Raw genomic sequence first — 6,000 nt, forward strand, 5'->3', positions numbered from 1 at the left:
GTGGCCCGGAGCTCTGGTTTAAGCTGGCCCCCATATTGGACTTCCTGCCGGACGACAAGAGGTCCGAGGCCCTGGAAATACTGCAAGAGGGCGAGGTGGCGTCGGACCACGCCATAACGGTGGCAACCGATATTGCCCATACCGGGTTCCGCCAGCTGGGCAACGGTGTTTGCCTACGACGACGGGGTTGGCTCCGGGCGACCGACTTCCATCAGGACGTCCAGACCAGGGTGTTGGACATGCCGTTCGACGGCAGCAACTTGTTCGGGAAGGCGGTGGACGAATCCCTCCAAGCCATAAAAACGGAGACGGCACGCGCCCTAGGAGCACTTCAGCAACGACGGCCCTTTCGGAGCTCCGGAGGCAGACAGGGTGCCTCCAAGGGATCCGGCGGTGGCTCATCGTCCTACCGCCAGGCGGCATGCTCCTCGTCTCAGGAGGCCTACAGGGGTCGCGGCAAGCAGGGAGCGCCTCGCCGCCGTCGGCAAGGTGGCCAGGGCGGCAAGGCCACCACCTCCAAGCAGGACTGAACCGGCCGTGGTCTCGGGCCCCCACCGAAGCACCCCGGTGGGAGGCTGGCTGACGAATTTCGTCTGCGTGTGGAAGTCCATCTCCACCGACCGTTGGGTGCTGGATACCCTGGCAAGAGGACACACTATCGAATTCCTGAAGAAGTGCCCTCACGTTCCACCTGTGGCCAGGAAGGAAAATCACGTCCCGCAACTGCTGTTGGAAGTACGGGCGATGCTCAGGAAAGGCGCCATCGAGCTTGTCCCGAAGAGGCTCCGGGGTGTACTCAAGGTACTTCCTCGTCAGGAAGAAGACGGGCGGCTGGCGCCCCATCCTGGACCTTTGTCGTTTGAACAAATACATCAGATTACGAAAGTTCAGGATGGTCACCCTCCAGCACGTACTGGGACAGCTGGAGGAGGGCGACTTTCTATCGTCGTCGGACCTGGAGGATGCTTACTTCCACGTTCCCATCCTCAAGTCACCGAAAGTTCCTCAGGTTTGTCGTCCAGGGACGCCACTACCAATTCAGAGCACTGCTGTTCGGATTGAAGTCGGCCCCCAGGGTCTTTACCAAGTGCCTAGCACCAGTGGCGGCGCGGCTGCGCCTGCAGGGGATTCAAGTCTACCCCTACCTGGACGACTGGCTTATCCGCTCAAGGACGAGGGAACTCGCCGTCGAACACACTGCGAGGACCGTCCAGCTACTCACAGATCTGGGATTCGCCATAAACTACCCAAAGTCCCACCTGGTGCCGTCGCAGGTGGCCCTGTTTCTGGGAGCGAAGCTCGATACAGTGAGGCGCCTGGCGGCCCCGTCGGAAGAACGGACGAAGACCATTCTAGGCAAAGTGCAGCGCCTGCTAGCCACGGACGTGGCCAGGGTGAGGTCCATCAAGTCCCTCATGGGGATGATGTCCTCTTGCATCTACCTGGTGCGCCTCTGCAGACTACGGATGCGCCCTCTTCAAGAATCTCTCGACGCCCGTTGGATGCAGGCGACGGGCACCTTCGAAGACAGGGTCCCCCTCAACGAGGTGTTCCGGCGGGCGATTCAGTGGTGGGGCGTTCGAGCGCACCTCACGGCGGGCAAGGACTTTCAGACCCCAGCGTACCAGGAGACGGTGATGACGGACGCCTCCCTGGAAGGTTGGGGCGCCCACACCGGAGATCTCCACACAAGAGGCCTCTGGCTCCCGGAGGAGAGGCTCCTGCACATCAACGTCCTGGAACTCCGAGCCGTGTTCTGGGCTCTCAAATCATTCCTCCCGTCGCTCCAGGGCAAGGTGGTGCGGATCCTCACGGACAACACCACGACAATGTTTTACATACAGAAGCAGGGAGGCACCAGATCCCCAGCCCTATCCAAGGAGGCACAGGATCTGTGGCACTGGGCAGTCGCCCAGGGGATGTTCCTGGTTCCCTTCCACCTGGCAGGAGAAAGAAACACCATCGCCGACTCGCTCAGCAGGGAGCTGCGCGCGTGTCACGAGTGGGAACTGCGCCAGGATCAGGTGGACCAACTCTTCCGACGATGGGGCAAACCCCAAATCAACCTGTTCGCAACAGCGACGAACTCGAAGTGCAAGAGGTTCGCCAGCAGGTTTCCCCAGCCGAGAAGCATGGGCGATGCGTTCTCGTTCCCCTGGGACGGCCTATACCTGTATGCCTTCCCGCCGTTGCTGCTTCGACTCATCAGGCAGCTCAAGAGGTCCCGGTGCAGGATGATCCTCGTCGCACCGGCGTGGCCGAGGCAGATCTGGTTCCCGGACCTTCTGGACTTGTCAACGTCCCCTCCCATCAAGCTGTCGGCGGGCGCGGACCTTCTCTCCAGAGAAGGAGGCGCCATCTTCCACCACGACCCGGCGTCGCTGAACCTGCAGGCTTGGCTCCTGCAGCGCTAGAGTTTGGAGGCTACGATATACCGGCCGATTGCAGAGAGGTTCTTGCAAAGGCCAGGGCGTCCTCGACTCTCAAATGCTACGGTCATAAGTGGAAGAGGTTCTCTATCTGGTGCCGAGCGCAGAAGATCAACCCCCTACGGATTACGGCCCCTCAAGTGCTGCCGTACCTGCTATTGCTGGCAAAGGCTGGGCTAGCCCATGCCTCCATTAAGATTCATCTGGCGGCGATCTCCAGATATACCAGAACCACAGGACGGACGTCCCTGTGGTCCCATCGACTGGTAAGAGTTTATGAAAGGACTGTTCCGGTCGTTCCCGCCGGTGAAGGCCCCCGCGTGGGAACTTAACGTGGTGCTGACCAGTCTCATGGGGCCCCCATTTGAGCCGATGCACTCCGAACCGATGAAGTTTGTGTCGTGGAAGACTACGTTCCTGGTGGCCATTACCTCCGCACGACGAGTGGGAGAGATCCAGGCCCTATCCTGGAAAGCACCGTACTTGACTTTCCATGCCTCGAGGGTGGTGCTTAGGACGCACCCCTCCTTTATGCCCAAGGTGCCGTCGGGCTTCCATCGTAATGAGCCCTTGTGTTACCTGTTTTCTTCCCGTCTCCTTCGTCGCTGGCCGAGAGGACTTTGCACTCGCTGGATGTGGCTAGAGCGCTGAAGTTCTACGTGGACCGCACAAAGAGTTTCCGGAGGACATCACAGCTGTTCGTGAACTTTGGACCTGTGAATCAAGGGAAGGCTCTCTCGAAGTCTTCTATTTCCAGATGGCTCTCCGGCTGCATCATGCACTGTCACCGGTTGGCTAACCGACCTCTGCCAGGCCGTCCGAGAGCCCATTCGACCAGAGCGATTGCTGCTACTACGGCGTTCTTATCTGGTGTGCCCCTGCTGGACATCTGCAGGGCTGCTACGTGGAGGTCGACGCACACCTTCACGAGATTCTACTGCGTCGATCGGGGTTCCAGGGAGGAGTCCAGAGTCGGACAAGCAGCTTAAGGTGAGCCTGGTGAGGAGGTAAAAGATGCTTAATGTTGAGCCTTTTGCCACCCCCCGTGGTTGTGCATGTGTGTACTGCTATCTATTCTTATATTCATGAGCATGTGAATCCATGCCAGACCCCATGCTGGAGAAGGAACAAGTTACTTACCTGTAACTGTTGTTCTCCAGCATGGGTCTGGCATGGATTCACATGCGAACCCTCCCGCCTACCCCTCTGCGGCTCTTCACTTGGTCATACTGCCACTTCACGTGCTACCAAATCTGAAGATGGCTGCCAGAGGCGGGGCTTAGGTAGAGGGCAGTCATTGGCTGTGGTCAGTATGACGCAGAGATCAGTGATTGGTTACTACTACGAAAGACAGATTTTTTCTTTACCGAGGATTCCCAGCCTGACGACGGGGAATATTCATGAGCATGTGAATCCATGCCAGACCCATGCTGGAGAACAACAGTTACAGGTAAGTAATTATGCTAATTATTGAGCATGTCTGAGCCTCAAGAAGCAATAGAGCGCTTTACAATCATAGAGTGAGGAACAAGATGAGGGAAGCAGAGAAACAATGGAGTGGGAAGTTAACATGGGACGTGGAAGCTGGGCAATTTGTCAGCAAAGTATCTACAAGGAATCATGGGGTGGGTTCAGATCTCACTGTCTCAGGTAGGGTGGGGAGTAGAGGATGTGTGGACCTAGGTGTTAGGGAGGAACCATTCCTTGTAAAGGAGGGTCTTGAACTCTACTGTGAACTGTAGAAGTGAGGGGACGAGTTTGATGTTGACAGGGAGTAGGTTCTAGAGTATTGGGGCATAGACAGAGAAAAGGCCTGTCTTCTGGTTCTTTCCTTCCTGCACCAGATGGCTTGCGATCATTTGAGATGAGTTTGGTGTAATAGTTGGACTTGGATGAGTTCAGATGTTGAGTGAGGAACGATTCCTTGTAGGGAGCGGGCGTGTAGATTTTGCACTAGTGTTGCGGGCTGTGTTGTATAGTAGGGAGCCAGATGTTGAGTGACTGGAGAGATGAATGTTTTGAGTGGGAGGGCAAGAGGATTTGAAGGAGCTTGCTGGGTAATGGTTGTGCACATGAGATTTCAGTACCAAATTGTACTGTAGAAATGCCACTTCAATGGAGATGGCAGTAGGTGGAAAGAGCGCTCGGAGGACAGCCCTGACTTGCTCTATATTAGAGGTCCAAAGAGTTGGGTTTAGTTTTTATTTTGTCATTTTAGGAATCGTGGAATAGAGGGTGAATAAGGTGCACAGACTAGGAAGTTCAGGAGAGGATGGTTCTAGAATGATAGATCAACATAAGGGGCAGAAGAATTAAGTGAGGAGCAGAAGATGAGATATGGGGAGTCTCCGAGGATAGTCAGGCAGCAGGTTATGAAGCACAACTGGAGAATAGTTAGTTGAACTAGAGTTTGTGTGCCTTGACCATGTTGGGGATGTTGAAGTATCCAGTGAGTATGGCTAAGACTTGAGTGGGAAGATATTTAAGATGGAGGGGCAAGATCCTGAATAAGAAGTTCCGGGTTCTCGGTGGGTGCTAGATGAGAATGGCATTACGAGGGGTTGGTGTGAGAAGCTGAACAATGATGTGTTTGAAAGAAAGGGGGAGGATTTTCAGAGGGGTAGGTAGACTGGAACTGTTCATTATGAAGCCAAAACCACAGTTTTACTTGGACAAGGAGCTAATGAGGGACTTCTGAACACTTACTCCTGTTGGCTTTGCCAATTAATGGTGCCTTGCCACAGTAAGAACATATCCAAACTGGTTGCACTAATGTGCGCTAGTCGAGCCATGTAATAACACTTTCATCTGCACAACCCTCGGTGCCTTGCAAAAAAATGCCATGTCACAGAAAATATATCCTGACTGGCTTACACCAACATAGGCTAGTCTCGCCATGTAATGACACTTGTTTGCTTTATCATTGATGCAGAGTAGAAAATGCCATGCCACAGTAAGTACATTTGGCCATTCCGGCTCCAGCAATGCAGGCCAGTCTAGTCCCATAATACCAATTCCCATGTTTGCATTACCCTTGATGCCTCGTATAAATGCCCTACCACAGTAATTAAGTATATTGAGACTGGCAGCAGCAATGAAGGCCAGTCTAGCCACGTAATAACACTTATGTTTGCATTACCTTCCATGCCCAGAAAAATATGCCTTGCCACAGTGAGAATATATAGCCAGACTGACGCCATCAGTGGAGACCAGTCTAGTTACTTTACACTTATCACGTTAGCTTTATACTTGATGTCCAGTTAAAAATGCCATGCCAGCAGTAGGCCCCCAACATCTGACGGGAGGTTCACATACCTTCACATGTAGCACAGACACATGCTCTCATTCAAACATATACATACTCTCTAATTCGCCTGCACATTCATAAAAACAGACATACACACATTTTCAGGCATATACATTCATAAACACACAGAACCCCTTGTGCATGAATGCATCCATACAAAAACATTAAATATTCACATTCATATTTCACAATTTACATTGCACTCTCAGCATGCCGGATGCTCCAGTAACACAGTAATGTGGTGGTGGGCCAAACTTTCCAAGT

The sequence above is a fragment of the Ambystoma mexicanum genome, chromosome 2q, assembly GCF_040938575.1.
Source record: "Ambystoma mexicanum isolate Mex_15411 chromosome 2q, UKY_AmexF1_1, whole genome shotgun sequence".
In the NCBI taxonomy this organism is placed as follows: domain Eukaryota; kingdom Metazoa; phylum Chordata; class Amphibia; order Caudata; family Ambystomatidae; genus Ambystoma; species Ambystoma mexicanum.